This window comes from Cetorhinus maximus, chromosome 14, assembly GCF_964194155.1.
Source record: "Cetorhinus maximus chromosome 14, sCetMax3.hap1.1, whole genome shotgun sequence".
In the NCBI taxonomy this organism is placed as follows: Eukaryota; Metazoa; Chordata; class Chondrichthyes; order Lamniformes; family Cetorhinidae; genus Cetorhinus; species Cetorhinus maximus.
Window position 1 is genome coordinate 94,642,738 of NC_135892.1, and position 18,352 is coordinate 94,661,089.

At 42.3% G+C, this 18,352-nt stretch overlaps 1 protein-coding gene across 1 annotated transcript in view; it reads right to left on the minus strand.

The window, feature by feature from the left end:
- fmn2b (formin 2b) overlaps positions 1–18,352 on the minus strand; it is a 399,672-nt gene that overhangs the window by 29,528 nt on the left and 351,792 nt on the right. The window lies entirely within an intron of this gene.

Sequence of the window (18,352 nt, forward strand, 5' to 3'; positions counted from 1 at the left end):
AAGACCCAACAGCCAGAAAACCCCCACCAGCCAGAGTCCCTAGAAGGTCCCCATGAACGCCACGGCCAAAGAAACCATGGTCACCAGCTCCCCAGTTTAAAAGGGCAGCCCCTCAAGTCAGGGATCGATCTGAGGACAGAGGTCCCCAGCCAGCAGCCGCAGGCTGCAAGGGACCAAAGGTACAGGACAGGGCAGCCACACCGAAGGGAGTAGTGTGCTGTAGCCCGAACAGGGATTAACCTGGCCGCTCGAGGAAGGGCGGTGGATGTACATAGCTTCTGTTATTTAATTTTGAGATTGTTAAGTTTGGGCGTTTTAGTTAAATTTTAAATAAGGTGGTTGGTAGTTTAAGTATTATTGTTTAAGAGCGTTTGTATTGAGTCGAGGGCGCAAGACTCGACTATGCTTTACCCAAGCCAGCGAATCTGTTCGGGACCTGGCTATATGCTCTTATGTCTCCCTACAGAAAGGATTTCGATCGGATGGGGGGCAGACTCCTACTCGACACTTATGGAGAAGTGCCCTGCCATCACCAAGAGACCAGGGAATGGGCTGGTACTAGTGCCGACCGAAAAGGTGCTATACCAGGGGGTACACTACGCGGTAGCTTCCGTGATTCTAAACCTCACAGAGGTACACTTACCTGAGTGGTGGCCCAAGGAGACGGAACAGCTATACCAGGCCCTGTTAAGAGAAATGTTCAGGAAATTCTACGAGTTCGATTTTGCCAGTGTAGACAAAACAGAACTGTACACTACCCACACTGAGTACTTTAGCAATGCGGGGAGACAAAGAAGGGGAACCTGGAATGATGTTTTCACAGCATATAATACAGGATCCTCTGTGATAAACAGTTTGGATGACATAGAATTGCAGACACAAATAAACGGCTTAAAAACACAATTACGAAAAATCTTAACAGAGGAGAACACAGTGATAGGCTCAGAGCTACATGAGGACCAGGCCATGATGGTCCATTGAAAGGAGATTATCGTTGAGTTGGAAAGGCACGCCCAAACAGTGAATGCACTCATTCGAGAGGATAGGAATGCATCGGACCAGGCTGCACAGAATGAGGTGTGCGTGATGTACGGGGCATGGTTGCTGGGCGAGGGCCGCAGCAACCTGGAGGATTTAAAGCGAGGTTTAGTCCCCTCCTGGATCAGCAACAAGCACCTCGCAGCCCTCCACCCATTTCAGAATTCACTGTCCGTGTAAGTTCCGCCTAGCCTCTGAAGCCGACCCTGTCCCAGTAGATTGTGGGGCACTCCAACCACACCATCATGGGTATAGTAGTGAGGATGCCGGTCATGGGTGGGACAGCCCGACCTGCACCGGTATATAGGATGGAGAACATTGGAGTCATTCAAGGGGGTGCACACGTCCATTTCGCAGCGGTCCCACCTTACGTCATAAAGTGGGAGCACATGGTGACAGGTACAGACCTCTCTGGGTGCCAGAGCCTGGGTGCACACGTAGTGCTGTGTCCCCAGCACTTGAATGCCTATTCCAGACCACAGTGCGGGTTTAAAACTGCTGGTGCACGGCCTATAAACTGTACCATGGAGGTAATGGCAGAAGGCCATGTTTCCCCACAGGTAGCATATATAGGGAGTGGGACATATTGTGTCACTACAAGTGCGCCCCACTACCGGCTTGGACAGCACACCTGGTGTCCGGTAAGTGACAGCAGTTTTTGTTTTAAACCCGAGGCAGAAGTTCAAGTGGCCCAGGAACAGATTGTCCCCATTCCTGAACCCCCCACTGTTCACCTCACTGTTAGGGAAAACATTACCAACCTGCAGAGCTCTGTCACACATTTCAGTTATGAAATCTCCCCTCTGCCAGAACATCTCACTAAACTACTAAAAGCTGTAGAGTTATCACAAAAGTATGTCTATACTTTGGAACAGAAAACACACGAGATAGAGGGAGAGATTCAAGGTATCACAGTCCCACCCTGGTGGGACATTTTCAAAAACAGAGAGGCCCCTTCATGGGTCAGAATGGCTTCCCACATCCTCGTGGTTTGCCAGCTGGGAATAGTGTTGTACCTGTTGTGCTCTCAGTGCAAGGGAAAAGGCAAAATCCTAGAGTTCCAAAACGAAAGGACCTGGAAGAAGCATTATGCTAAGGTGGAGAGAGATACACCTTTTTGAACCTTTCATATATATTTTTTTGTGTGTTCCTGAATAAAGATTGTTGTTTTTTTTTTTTGTGTTCGGTTATTTTTAAGAAAGACTTTTATGTGTTGTTTTCTTTTAATAAAATGTATGTGCACCAAGTGGGGTGTTGGAACCCCTAAATGTTTGGATGCATGTAAATAACTGTATTTTGCCTATGCATGCTTACGTACACCTCATTTTAAAGAATGGGGAATGTATGTGTCATGAGATCTTAGATAGGTAATTACAGGGGAAGATTGACTATGGAGGGTCGGGAATTTTGGTTTTTTTTCCCTGTATGATACCTGAAGCAAGGTTTAAGTATCACAGGGGGAGCTGAAGGGTTCTCAAAATTCCCACATTTTTCATATCAACAACAAGGATATGACTTTTGGACTTTTACCTGAACCCAGACAACAAGAGACAGAATACGCATTCTTCCCTTTAAAGCAATCAACCCAGAGAAAGACTTAAACTAAAGCCCATCAAAATCTTGCATAAATAATCGCTACTAACTACTAAGGCAGGAAGACCACAATCAATGCAATTATGCGAACCCATCAATACTCCACACATACAATGACTAGTTCAAGACTAGTTACGGGGACAGGAAGACAATGATAAACATCATACAAGCCCATTAAAAACAACGAGACAACAATCACCTGGGGAAGCCCACCAAAATCAAACAAAGAACTAACCTTGATTTGGATTGAGATAAGAAATTCGAAAAAAACAGTATAACTGGGCCAGCAGATCGGAGTGTGAGCAGTTTTTGAAAGTAGTTTCTTTGGGCAGTGAGCACTTTAAGCAGGGAGCTGAGCCAAGTGGAGGAAGGAGATCTGGAGGTTTGCAGGCCCGCAGGCAACATCACGGCGAGGGGCACAGGGTGGCAGGCTCAACCGAAGACATCAAGGCCGCAACCGCAGCCCTCCACGAAGATCGACCACCCACAACCGTGCCCTCCACCCAACTGAAGAACCTTTGCAGATTCTACAGACCAGGACCATGTGGGGACGGCAGGCTCCAGAGGACACAGAAAGAGTGTACCCCAAAACTGCAACCAGCTTACCTGGCTGGATTTCGAACTGTCACAGAACCCTGGTTGGTGAGCATGATCCCTGACCTCTCCTAGTTCAATTTAGTTAGGTTTTGGGGGTGGGACAAGGGTAAGGGGATTAGTAGCGTGATTTTCCTTTATTAAGCCGTGTGTTGCCCATTCTTAACTAAGTGTACTTTGTAAGTCTGCAAATCTCAGTATAATCCTCATGGTATAAGTTCATTTGTGACTTCAATAAACACAGTCTTTTTCTTGCACCAAAACCAGTTGTCTGCTGCACTTTGTCACAACCCTCAAATAAGTCCAAGGTCTAGAACCCAGGGAGTGGGAGTGATTCGAACCGCTCAGGAGTCAGAGGTGAAGCTGACACACACACCACCACCCACTACACCAAGGCATTCCTCTCTCGTCCATTGCAGGGAAAATCCTGATGCGCGTTTTTCGGAATCACCTACTTCCTATGGCTATGAAGATTTCCCAGAGACACTGTGGTTTTAGACCTCCCAATAAAATCCAACAGCAATGTTGAGAACACCACCAGGAACTCTTCACTGCATTCATCAACCTGATCAAAGCATTTAACTCAGTAAATCGCGAGGCTCTGTGGATTGTGTTCCATAGCTTTGAATGTCCAAGAAACTTCTTCACAATTCTGCAACTGCTTCACGACGTGACAAACTGTCGAGTGAGAAATCGGAAACAGATGCCTTCAAAATTCAGATGGGGTCAAGCAAGGCCGTGTGATAGCCCCCATACTATTTAAAATCTACCTGACAGTGGCTATTCACCTCATCAACTGCCCTCTGGTGTCAGTATTAAATACCGTAAAGATGGAAAACTCTAACCTCAGTTGCCTCCATGCCAAAACTGAACTGACCACCATAGGTACACATCATCTACTGTTTGCAGATGACTGCAGTCTCATTGCCCACTCTTCACCAGGTTTGCAAATGTCTCTCGGTCCCTTCAATTCTGCATACAAGAAACTCAGCCAAAACAAAACTCATATCAACCCACACCGGGTCAGCCAAATATTCCACCTCCCATCTTTGTTGAAGCAGGACTCTGAATATTCCAGGAGCAAAGCACAGTTCAACCAGTTCTCTTATCTCCCAGTTTTACTGGTGTTCCATTTAAAGGTATACAAGACCAGTTCGGACCAGTATTCTTATTTCCAGTTTTTATTGTTTTTTCCTTCTGGGATGTTGGACACTTCCCATACCTTGGCAGCCACCTCTCTCAAAAGGCTAGGCTGATGAGGAGATCCAACACCAGATCAGCTGTGCCAACTCAGCTTTCTACAAACTACAGCATTGAGTGTTTGACAACAAGGATCTTCACAGTCAACAGAAATCCTAACGTACTGAGCCGCTGTGGTCACCACACTCCTGTACTGCAGAGAGACTTGGACTGTGTATCAGTGACACACAAGACCACTCGAGAAACTCCAACAATACCTCCACCACATTCTCTGGATTCAAAGGGGGGATTGAACAAATGCTAGTGTACTTTGCAAAGCTGTTCCACAAGCATTCAGGCAAAACTCCTGCAAAAATCGATTTTGATGGACTGGACACTGGGATGGCTGAAAACTCTCTTCCCACCAAGTCTGTCTTATTACAGAACAGAAAATGCTGGAAAAACTCAGCAGGTCTGGCAGCATCTTTTTAAAAAATATATTCATTCATGGGATGTGGGCTTCGCTATTGCCCATCTCTAGTTGCCCTTGAGAAGGTGATGGTGAGCTGCCTTTTTGAACCTGGAATCCAATTGGTGTTAGGTACACTCTCAGTGCTGCTAGGAAGGGAGTTCCAAGATTTTGACCAGCAACAGTGAAGGAACGGCAATATATTTTCAAGCCAGGATAGTGAGTGACTTGGAAGGGAACTTGCAGGTATTCCCATCTATCTCCTGCTCTTGTCCTTCTAGATGGTAGTAGTTCTGGGTTTGGAAGCTGCTGTCTAAGAAGCCTTGGTGTGTTTCCACAGTGCATCTTGTAGATGGTACATACTGCTGCTATGCGCCTCAGTGGTGGAGGGAGTGAATGTTTGAGGATGTGGTGCCAATACAGTGGCTGTTTTGTCCTGGATGGTGTCAAGCTTCCTGATTGTTGTGGGAGCTGCACTCATCCATCTGTGGAAAGAGAAACAGAGTTAACATTTCGAGTCTGTATGACTCTTCTTCAGGGTGGGAGGTGACTGGGAGGAGCTTGCTACCAATTGTTGGGAATGGCAACATGTCCATCATGCTTTAAGTCACAACACCTTAATGATGAGACAGAGCTGTGGCAGAGAAGAAAACAAATGTCCTGCAATCTTTCCCCTTGTGGGAGAGTCTAGGACCAGAGGGCATGATCTCAGAGTAAGGGAATGCCCAATTAAAACAAAGATGAGGAGGAATTTCTTCTCTCAGAGGGTAGTCAATCTGTGGAATTCTTTACTGTAGAGGGCTGTAGAGGCTGGGTCATTAAGTATATTCAAGGCTGAGATAGACAGGTCTTTAATCAGTAAGGGAATCAAGGGTTATGGGGAAAAGGCGGAAAGGTGGAGTTGAGGATTATCAGATTAGCCATGATCTCATTGAATGGTGGAGCAAACTCGATAGGCCGAATGGCCGACTTCCACTCCTACGTCTCACGGTCTTAATGCAAATCCCAATACCTCCTGTCCCATGTGCCCAAAGTTTTGCGGGTCTTGAATTGGCCTGTTCACTCACATTAAGACCCATAGCAGAAACACGTGACCCTGAGTAGATGTCATCCTCGAATTGAGGAACAGCCACCGATGATGACATTGCAGATATTAGAGGAAAAGTCAAGATAATCATATGCAGTAGTACACGTCTGAAATCTTATCTATATATGTATATATAGTTATATACATTTAAGAATGCCAGTTGTCAATTACTTCCATATCAATCCCCAATGACCAGACCTGCCATTACCTGTTTTAATTAACCATGAGCTGGTTAAATTCTTCTGTTAACTCTCCTCCATGTTTGGGACACAGAGGGAGGGACAAAGGTCACTATTAGACTGTAACCCTTCATGAAATGACTTGGGCAACTTAGTGGCACCGCTCTAGGGCCTACTGCTGCTCCTGGTGGTTTCTGTGGCAAGTTAGAAAAGGGTGGCCAGGGTGGGAATATGGTGGCAGGCCTCACCAGTCAACTTTGTTCTGTTCTCTCACTTTCCAGTCAGATTTCATGAGGGATCACAGAGGTAAATCGGGTAGCTAGGATTTTGTCCAATCTTTTGTTGCTTCACTACACTGTTATGTAGGTGTTTTAATTAGAAAATATCCATGTCCCATAATTACATTTTAAATCTGTAGCCTGTAAACCATTTGTGTCACTAGCAACAAATCTGCAAAATGCAAAACATGTCACGTGATGCTTGTTTTCCTGATCAAACACATGGTAAACTTAAGGCAAATTACACCATAAAATTTTGATTAAGTTTCTTCTAATTCATGCTGCCTCTAATTCACAACTGCATGACCAGTAAATGGCAGCAAGGAAGCAAGTCAGTCTGAATGATCAACTTGGAAAAACAACTGTACATGATACAAGACAAATGGGAAAAAGTAATTTTGTTTTCATTATTTTCCACTAAAAACATAAATTAAATTACTTCTTGCAATTCACTCCTAGGATTCTGTTCTGACAGAGCCATTCGTCAATTTCATATCCTAAGGTACAATCTTGATTTTTCTAGCTATCATTCAAAATGGATACAAGACAAAAATTTCAACCAGCGCCTCAGTCTAAATTACAATTCCTCATGCTAAGTGTTTCACAAATCACGTACTAACTAACTCCATCATTACTGGGGTTTACTTTGGGAAATAACATATAAATTACAATTCTGTAACAGAATCCCTCTGGCCCTCTTTGATCCATCTCATTTTTCAGCTGAAAAAAAATCCCAATGCACTGGGTTTTGTCTAGAAAAGGGGGAGTTCCCTGCAAAATTATCAGCAAAACCTACTCACCACCTATGACTATTTAAAAACACGAACCCTGCCCACATTCACTCACAGATCTATCATAGGTACAAGAAAGAAAATTGAGAATTACCCTATAGTTTCTGGTTTATCTCACTAAATTCATTTTCAGAAAAACACTCACCTACCACCTCCCTCCTTCACCCCCATTTCATCTCCCAACAGGGAAGTATCCAATATTTGGTTCAGGTCAACAGGCTGCAGTTTTCTTTGTGGAATTGGAATCTAGTTGAACCAATTTGGAATTATCAAGTCAATGGCCATTTTCCTGCTTGCATTTAAAAAAAAAATAAATGACCTCTAGTTAGAAAAAGAAGTTCAAAAACTGCCCCCCCCAATCAACCTCTGGTAGAAAACATAGGGTTTCTTGGCATTAGGAAACTATCGTGCTACCACAGTCGCACGAAGCTATTTTGAGTGGACATTAATGTGTGAAAGTTATGTGTAGCTCAGCAGTCACATCTGGTGGTGGGACTCCTGAGTACACTAAAACAAGAGTTGTGAAATTGCATCAAATAGAAATTCTGGCAGCTCTTGGAATTAGCAACTTGTAAAGTAAAGCTCAGATCCAGCACTGAGCCACTTTTTAACAAAGTCTCAAGATTGTTCAGTGAACCACCTGGGAGCCTTTTAGAACGTTGAGAACACCAAGACTCCTTCTGACTCTCTCAAAATTTAAAATTAAACCAACTGAGAATGTGAAGCTGTGTCATGGTCTTTAGTTACTAATTTCAGTGTGAGCTGCAGCCAGGAATATAATTTGGGTTCACCAGTTGTGGCTTACATGGATGCAATCGAAGACCAGTAACTGGAGTATAATGGTAGTCAGGCTCAAACAGTACACTGTTCTTTTCATAAAAACTTTGAAGAAGCCATTTGGATTACTAGAGAAGATACATGACTGGGATTTCCACCAACCTTCTGGAAACTACTATGACCTTGGCCCATTACCATTGGCTAGTTGTAGTGGGAAACCTGACCCAAGGGAAATGCTGCAATGGGAATTGCTGTGTAGCAATCATGTTAAAGAGGAAGAGTTTTGAAGATTAAAACAATTGTCTTAAAGCAGCCAAGATTGAGGTCTTCGGCAGGGAAGTACTGGGCTCCTGCAAGCCCTTCCGTCTGGAGGCTTCCCACTGCTACCCTCCAGAGGGATGTCCCAGGGACTTCACCAGAAAATCCACTGGTTTATCTCACTAAGTCTCTGGCAACTTGAGTACCCATGGGCATTTCTATGTGGTGAAGGGGTGAGAAATAACCATTGGTGGTCCTAGCAGGGGGCGAGAGAGAAAGTGAGGTTGGGATAGGGAGTGGGAGACCACAATATTCAGTTCTCCCTCATTTATCCTGTTTAATTTGGGGCAGAGAAGTATGAGGAAGACACAGTCTGTGGGCACTTTATACTGCCAAAAATGTAAAATTGAATGACAGTCACAGGTTTAGTTTTACTTTTGATTCAGTGAAATTTAGGGCACTTTGGCTGTCGAGTTCACATTCTTTTTCAAATTAAAGATGGGAGAAATGAAGTCTGTAATGTATTCCTCAGCCAAAAAAAAAAGGTTAGGTAAGCATTGCAATAGCATTTAAAACTTCTGTATATCCTCTGGCACAAACAAAACAATTTAGTCTTTCAAATCAAAGTCAATTATGCTGCCAAAATATAGCTTAAAGCTCATAAATTAGTCATCACATCTCTTATAATTAAGTGTCAGCACGTTAAACCTCAACATTCCATTATCCAAGATATTTTTAAACTGGCAAAAAATTTTGCTGTCTCAAATCCAACAACATTAATCATGTACCTGTTTATCTGAAAATAGGAGGTCAATCAAGCTTCAATTCCCTCACCTTGGATTATAGCCACTCAACCCCATCATTCTGCAGTAAATGTAATCTGTCTTAATTTGGTTTTACTGGCGTTTTGGAAGGTTTTGAAGCTATGCTAGCCACATATCCTTTATAATGATTCTATATCTTAATCCATAATTCTAAAAACATGGCTGAATTAAAAAAAAACATATGCAGCTCTTTATGTAGTGCTACGCAAGGCCACTGCATAAAAAAAAAGCAAGACTTAGATCATGACCACCAGAAGTCTCAAAGCACATCTTGAAGTGTAGTCGGTGCTGTAATGTAGGTAACGAGGCAGCCAATTTGCACACAGCGAACTCCCACAAACAGTAATGTGATAATGACCAGATGACCTGTTTTTTGCAATGTTGGTTGAAGAATAAATATTGGCCAGGACAACCAAGGATAACTCCCCTGCTCTCCTCCAAAATACTGTCACGGTATCTTTTACATACAGACAAGCAGTCAAATGGGCCCTCGATTTAACAACTTATTGGGAAGACAGCAACTCAAGAGTATTGCGCATTCTCAGTGCTACACTAGAGCGTCAGCCTGGAGTTCAAGTCCTGGAGTGAGACTTGGAAAGGAGGCAGTCAGAATGAACTTGCTCTGATTTACTCAGCCAAGTTTACTTAATTCTGGAAAACCACACCTGTCTAAAATAATGGAAATCTGTCATTACTTCAGTTCTTTGAAAAGGACAACACACTGGAGGAAAAAGCTTTCAATGGCAACAATAACATGCATTTGAGCAGCACCTTCAACATTGTAAAATATCCCAAAGCACTTCACTGGAGCATTATCAGAAAAAAATTGACACAAATACACATAAAGTGATATTAGGGCGGGTGGCCAAAACCTTGGTCAAAGTGGCAGGTCTTGAGGAGTGGCTTAAAGGAAGAGAAAGAGGTGAAGAGGCAGAGAGATTTGGGCAGGGAATTTCACAGTGGGGTAAAGGAAATTAGGGATGCACAAGAGACCAGGTTTGGAAGAACTCAGTTCTCTAAGGGTTGAGGAGCAGCAGGACGAACAGAAATAGGGCAAGGTGGGGTCATGGAGAGATTTGAACACAAAAAATAATAATTAGAAATTTGAGATGTTGCTGGACCAGGAACCAAGGCAGATCAGCAAACACAAGGGTGATGGGTAAATGGGACTTAATGTGAGTTAGGTTATGGGCAGCAGAGATTTTATGTGTTTACAGATGGTGGGAAATGAGAGGGTGGCCAGCAGGGCATTTGAGTAGCCAAGAATGGAGGCAACAAAAGCATGGATGAAGGTTTCAGCAGCAGATGAGCTGAGGAAAGGGTAGAAACAAACAATGTTACAGGAGCGAGTGGGCAGCCAGTGATAGAAAGAATATAGATATGGATAGGATATATGTAGAAGAAAATGTTGAGCAAATGTGGCACTGGGCAAGGTATAAAGACAACACAGGAGTCACAAGCAACATTGTAATAATGGAGGTTCAATGCAAATCATTAAAGTAGACAAGTCTTCCTGGCTCAAAGTGCTAACTTTGTGACAACCTTTAATGTGTAGAGATTTAAAGAGCCACAGTACAGTATATGAGACATTTAAATGTTCTTTGTAGGGAAAAACATCACGCTTACTACTTTCTCCACCTTCCCTACAGGAGAAGAAAATTGCTTCCATCATTGGTCTTTATCTAATTTGCCCTTGGCTTTGCAATGGCCAGAGGTATTACATGTACATTTTAAAAAGTTTAAATTATTAAAATGCTTGGGGGGCTGACTGAAATTCATGACTTACTGAATGTCATGTGACTCACATGAATGCCATGGCTCTGAACTCTGCTGTTGCTTTCTTTTGGATCAACATAGTTGATGCCACCAATTGAGAGGTCTGAATTGCTAGGTCAGTCAGAAATAGAAAAAAAAAGGATCTTTTCCAAACATTAGATTGCATGCTTCAATTTCTAAAATGTGTGCAGGACAACTTTTACACTGTGCAATTTTGCATTTAATAAGAGGAATTCTATTTAAACAAGCTCGTTTACTCTCCAGCGTGCAGCATGGAATTTAAAAAAAAAACATTTTAATTGTTGGTGGAAACTGGAGTTCTAACATTTCTGAATCATCTGACTCTATTTAATAAAAATGTTATTTTATGGTTGCACGGAAAGATGTAGCCGTGGATCATCTGACAGCTTGCTGCATGAGTACAATTAAAGCATGTTTGAGATCTTCACAAAGGAGGATATGGAAAGCTTTTTAACCCTTGTTCATAGCACTGATTACAAAAAAAAGTGATCAGTATAAGCAGCACAAACGCCTGAAAAGCCATTTCTGATGAATGGAGTGTCCACACAGGGGGCCCTATTAGAAACAATGTTTCTGCAATGGCCAGGACATAAGAATATATATATATATATATTTAGGAATATGTTTGCCCTGTTTTTTTTGGATACAAGTAGATTCTAATGTGGCCCAGATGTATTTTCCTTTTACAGCACGGTAATACTTTTATTAAGTTGTTTCCACTGCTAAGACCACATGGGATGGTAATTGGAGGAACTTCTGCCTGGTTGCCGCAACGTGACAACTGCTGCTTTTTAGCAACTGAAGAAACAGCTATTACAGCATAATAAAGAGATCTTCTGTGACCCGCTGATCTGCCAGATGAGAGGACAGTTAGTTCCTTTTGTTTAAATTGGATTTCATCCATAGGTCCAAATATAGCTTTAAAAATAGTGCTGGCAAAAATCACATTCAAAGAGTCTAGAGACGTAGATTTGGTCTAAGTACATGCATATGCTAATTGTAATGTTAAGCACATTTCTCATAACTTCTTTTCTCTATAAGCCATCATTTTTCTTAATTAAAAAGTCTGGAATTTTTGGCTGTAGTGTGAAGTAAAATAAAACTGCCATTGCAGTCCTTAAAAAACAAATGAGAGCCATTTGTCACATTCTTCCCAGGCAATTGTATGAATTGAAGCCCGTTCTTTCCTTAGGTTGCAACAAACACTATGGCAGCGGAGCGAGTGCAAAAATTGCTTCGTTCTGCACCAAAGCCAAAGCTGTGGTGTAAATCCAGAGTCAGGGCCAAACCTGTCTCAGGAGGTGAAGTGGAGTGAATGTGTTTGCAAAAACAGGAAGCCATTTCAAAATTTACATGTTTGAAAAACATGATAAGGCCACGTTGCAACAAGTCCCAGTTTGTTCTCAACTTGGATAACAATGAAATATTCTGCATGCAGACAATTCTAGTCTAAGAAGGTTTTCTCATGTAGAACGCACCTCATTAGATAGAATCTTACAGCAGCATAACTCATCCATAAGATAAGAATTTTAGGTTACTATTTGAGTTTGGAAAGGGGAATTTTAACATCATTTCCCAAATCCCCCAACCCATCTTAAATGTCAAATTTTGAGGTCAAAAGTTATATAGCTCATTCTGGGGAGGCGCATTTGCCTGATTTAGTCCCACTCTTAGAAACATAGAAAATAGCAGGAGGAGGTCATTCGGCCCTTCAAACCTGCTCCGCCATTCAGTATGATCGTGGCTAATCCTCTACCTTAATGCCATACTCCCACTCTCTCCCCATACCCTTTGATGCCTTGAGAGTCTAGAAACCTATCTATTGCTGTCTGCTTTGAACCTTCTGGTCTTCTACTTTGCGACCCACCGTGTCTCCTCCACTAGTATCTGTACATAGTGTACCAGTGAATAGTCAGCATACATCAAAATTGCATGTTCTGCTCTCGATCTACAAGGGTTGCTGAGGAAGTTCCCCAGGTGTGAGAGTTGAATTTAATGTTCCATGTACTTGTTACATGTGGCAAGTGCCTTGAGATGTTTTACTAAGTTAAAGGTGCTATATAAATGCAAATTGGTGTTACTATGCATAAGTGGAAAGTGTGGGGCTCAGGAGCCAGATAGAAGGGATCAGGACTTACTCTTGCATGGCTCTTCAATCTCATTGGAAAGTGAGCTAACCAATTTTAAATTACCATCAAAACTTCGATGAATTGGTGCAGACTCGATGGGCCGAAGGGTCTCTTCTGCACTGTGAGATTCTGTGAATTACAACTTGAGTTGCGTTTCTGTTAGAGAGTTGATTTACCAGGGCTAGGCAACTTTTCTTCATGGACACATTGAACCTTATTTACAAGACAGAAGCAACAACTACATGTGTGCATCAAACTCTATAACTGAAGAAGAACTCCTGCCTAGAGGCTCCCCGTGCTGCTAACCCATTGGTTTACACAGGCCATGCGATCTTACAACACAGGATTATTCTTAAAGCTACAGTCCTACTTTTATCAAAACTATGATTATTACATTCCTCCCCCTTTAAATTTTCTGTACATTTTGTATTTACAAGGATATTTATCCCATAACATTACAATGTTTACACAGGTCATGAAATTACAAGTTCAGTCTTTCAGGTGTTTCCTGATCCGTGTGGAATGTCGCAGCTCCATGACTTCAGATTCTTTTTCAGGAACCACATTCTCTGGAACTGCATTAACATCAGGTACCTCATTAGGCACATGCAATTCAGTGCTTTCCACTCTGACAGAGACATCAGGCATGTCTGTCCTTGGTTGAGCAACTTCAACAGGAACCACAGGTTCAGCAATGGTTACAGGTGGAACATCATTTTGTTGGGGTATCTCCCTTTTCCTTAAATGATCCACATATTTACGGGTGATCCGGCCCTCCAGTTCCACATGGTACGACAATGGTCCGATCACAGAGGTAACTTTACCAGGTAACCACTTCGGTCCTCCACCGAAATTCCTTACATACACTGCTTCTCCAACAGTAAATTGTCACTCACGACTATGCAAATCATGAGTAGCTTTTTGGTTCCCTTGACTTTTCTCCACCTTCCCCTCCAAATTGGGAAGTATCAGGCTTAGTCTTGTTCGAAGACTGCGCCTCATCAGTAATTCTGCATCCTCTTTCTATGTGTCATCTTCTTTCTACCACAGAATTTAGTCTCGGCCTTTTTTTTTACTTCACTATCGGTTAGACTTCTCTCAAGCGAAACCTCAACTTGTCTTAGTTTGGTAGTTGAGCAACTCATGATTTCATTATCTACTCACATCATGGAAAGTTCTACGACTTATGCTTTCAAAGTCTCTTCAGGTTCATTTAGCTGATTCTTCAGCTCTCCTGTCTCCTTTTATCTATTGGCTTCCTCTTGGAACCTTGAACATTGCTGCACCTTCTCTGCCAATTAGTTCTTCGGTTTGTTCAGAGAGATGTTAAGTTCTTCCTATTTCTCTTCATAATTTTTCCGAGACACAAACTTTGACCTGAGGAATCCTTATAGTACGTGAAGGTCTTTCAATAGGTTTTCCTTTTCTTTGCAAAGCTCACTCACTTCATCTTGAATTCTTTCATTCAGCAGAGTCTCTTTGAGTTTCTTCTACTGTTCCTCCATGTCATTGTTTACAACAGTCTTCATTTCTTCAGATTGCTGAATGTTTACACACTCCTTTTTCATCCTGTTGTGGTCCTTGGACTCTCCAGGCTCTTTCTGAAGTCCCTTGCCTTGCTCCTTTTCAACTCAGGAACTCTTCCTGCTTCCTTTTGAAATCTCACTGGCCAATCAAGGTTAATTTCCCTCAACCAATTTCAACCTAGGAGGCTTGGTCCTCTACCTTCTACCACCATCACTGATAGTTGTGTTTGGTGTCTATAATGAACAGTTACTCTGGTGATACCTTTTACCTGGATTTCTTCGCCTGTTTACATTTTCCACTTGGCAGATGTTTGGTCCAAAGTTAATTGTTGATCACCTTTATTTAAATACTGAACGTGTGTTCTCCTATTACTGTGGTAGAAGCACGTGTCTACTTCTATTTTTTTTTAAGGGTTTATCATTCATTTGCACTGACAATAGTTGGTCTGCTGTCTTCCCAGCTTTCATATTGAATAATGAATAAATGTCAGAATTGTTTGTTTCTGGCTCTTCTACATTATATACTTCATTGGACTTTAATTGTTGCCTGGAAGCCTGTTTAAGTCTTGTATTGCAATGTTTCATTATGTGTCCACTTCTGTGACAAAAATAACACTCTACCTTTTTAAATTGCCAATCATTAGGAGTATGATTGTTTCCATGTCAATAAAACTTAGTTTTTGACTTTGCTGCTAAGCTGTTACCTCTAAGTTTTCAGTTAGAGTTTCTGTTTCCCACTTCGCAATGGAGTCCTGGCTTTTTGTGCCACATTTGGCTGACTGTTCCTGCCCAACTAGGAGAATGGCGCCACCCTTTGAATTACTTGTGAATCCCTTAGTGTTTTCCATCGCAAGTGCCATTTCTAATACATTCTTAAAATCAAGATCCACTTCAGCCAGTAATGTTCGCTGAATAACGTCTTCCTGCATGCCACATCCCAAACCATCCCCGAGCATCTCATTCAGGGTTTCACCGAGATCACAATGGGCAGGATTTTCTCGTCGGCGTACGAAGGCGGGTCCCACAAGCCGATGCGTAAAATGACATGCAGTACATTGGGCGTGCGTCCCGACGTCACCGCACCTCATTCTGATTTTTCGTTCGTCAGGCGCACACCCGCTGAACGGTCAAAGGCCTGTTAAGGCCATTAATACAGCAATTAACCAAATTGACAGGGCTGTCTGTCCAACCTTAAGGTTGGTGGGCAGGCAAAGAGCCCAAGCGGCCTTCGCATTTTTCATGAAACCTCATCCATGGGTGGGTTCCACCCTATGCCTCTGGGAGATTTCTGTGCTCTTTCGCGCATGTGCGCAAAAGAGCGCAGGCCCCGAATCTCCCTCTTCCCCCCACCTGCACAGGTAGCGCTGAGCGCTACTGGGCACGTGTCACGCTGGGTGGGCCTTAATTGGCCCGCCACGTAAAATGGTGGCACGCAGCCGATCGCGGGCAGTGATCGGCTCAGCGCCCGCCTGCATCCACTCCCGACCGGCCCACCTGACAGGCAGAAGATTCTGCCCAATATTCCGTTAGTTGTTTTAATTTCACAACATAGGTAGCTATGGTCTCCCCTGGGACTCTATTCCGTGAACTGAACCTTTGCATTGTGACTGAGGGCTTGGGTTGAAAATGTCCCTTAATGAGGTCTACTAGTTCGCTGAAAGTCTTAGAATCAGTAGCACTGGGAGCCATCAAGCTTCGAATTAAACTGTAGGTCTTGCTCCCACAAATGCTTAGGAGAATCGCTTTCCTCTTTTCTACCCCTGTGATTTTGTTGGTTGAAAGTAGAATGCAAGATGTTCTATATCGTAACCAGTCATCTGTGGCTGGTTCAAGGGGATTGATTCTGCCAAACTGTGGCATCTCAGATGAGTATATCTTCCTTTCTTTTTAATGAACTTAGATACTCAATCGCTGGGTGAAGTACAGCAATGGATCAGATTCATCCTCATCGCCAGTTTGTTATGGAGTTAATGTTGCAGGAAACCTTTCTTTGTGGACACATTGAACATTTTTTACAAGACAGCAGCAACGACCACTTGTGCATCAAATTCTCTAACTAAAGAGCAACTCCCTCCTAGAGGTTCCCCGTGCCGCTAACCCATTGGTTTACACAGATCATGTGATCTTACAACACAGGATTATTCTTAAAGTTGCATTTATCAACAGTATAATTACTACAGTTTACAACATAAAACAGTAAATCCTTGTAGCATTTTCATACTGGAATAATGAAAAGAAACCAAATTGCATGCTGTGCAGAATTCAATTTGAAATTTTCTCTTGTTTGGAGGTTTTTTTATTGGCAGGAGAAAGTGTGTCCAGGGGAGGTGATGGCACTCAAGTGCGCACAATTATCCAGTGGTTACACTGATGCACTAATAGAATATGCTACAAATTGTCATTGAGTTTTGCTTGTGCTGACAATGCTCCATAGCAAGTTTCCAGATCAGCAGGGCAAAAGGGAACTTCAGTATAACCACTGGCCCATACATTACTCATAAGCCTAACAGATAACTGGGAAACAGTTGGGAAATATGCCATCTGAATATTTATTTCAACCCTAGAGGCAGAATGGAGAGTTAAGGAGAAGGATACGTTGCAACAGGAAAGAAAAAAAAATTACACCGCACAGATTCTCCAAAGTACACCTCAACAGCTTTTAGCAACTTACAAAACCGCTGAGGTAATGCAGCTCACATCAAACTCTTCTTCAAAAAAAATAAAGTCAGCGCAGAGAACATGTCCAACTTAGTTATTTTTCTTTTTATATTAAAAAAAGTGTTTTATATTATATTTCCCAGCAGTCTGATAGATAGCCTGCCAGGAATGCTAATGTATTCCAACAGTGAAAAGCAGTGGGTGGAATCAGGAGGTGAGCAGAGACGTTGCATTCTCCCACCTAGAGTTTTCATTACAAACAAATGTCAAAAAAACAAAGAAGCCACAGCTGTGGTCTTTGTGGTAATACAACATAACAACCCACCAGTGTTGAGTAATGTTCTCTGGCTTTGGTTAGCAACAAAGCATCTTGACATGCAAGGAAAGGTGGAAACTGAGCCCATTGTTTTCAAAATACTTCACAAAAAGTGTGAACTCCATCGCATGTGGTTCACAGCAGAAGAAAACACAGATCAGGGCCCTAAACAAAAGGTGTCCTTTTTTCACAACTATGCAGTTATGCACCCGATACTTGTTAGGCAGGTAGATTCCTTGGTATTTCACAAATATGCAGCAAGCTTTAATCCATGTAACATGTGTGCCCTATTTATTTAGGTGGACAGCTTTATAAGGATAATAGTCCCACTCTTTCTAACAAATTGTTTTCCTGAAAGCATTTAATATGATGTACAGCAGGATCATACATTTGGGAAAATATTAGTGGTTTGCAGCTTGTATTTCTAGAAGATTCCATTCAATTTGAACCCAAGTTTTCATCACTTAGTAGAATTTTCAGTCAATTAATGTCCAAAAATAATTTTCGAAGAATGAGGAACACTTTTTCAGAATTAATGTCTTAACATAGCTAAGTGAAATACCAGTGCATATCCTATCTTTGCCTGTATATTCTATGCAACATGCTTCTCTTTGAATAAAATGAGCATTTTAGTCCTCTGTTAGCATACAAGGAAGCAAATTGTGACAAAGCACTAGCTAGTTGGTGATTAACTTAGACTTAATGGGCCTAAAAATGGCAGTCTCATATCAAAAAGTGTAAACGCTTATAAGATATCTGTCCTAGTTATCCAGCTTTTCAATTTGTTTTCCTGGCAGATTTGGGATTTTCCAGATTTAATCTTGGTATGCCCACAACAAAGAAATCTGACAGGCTGAGC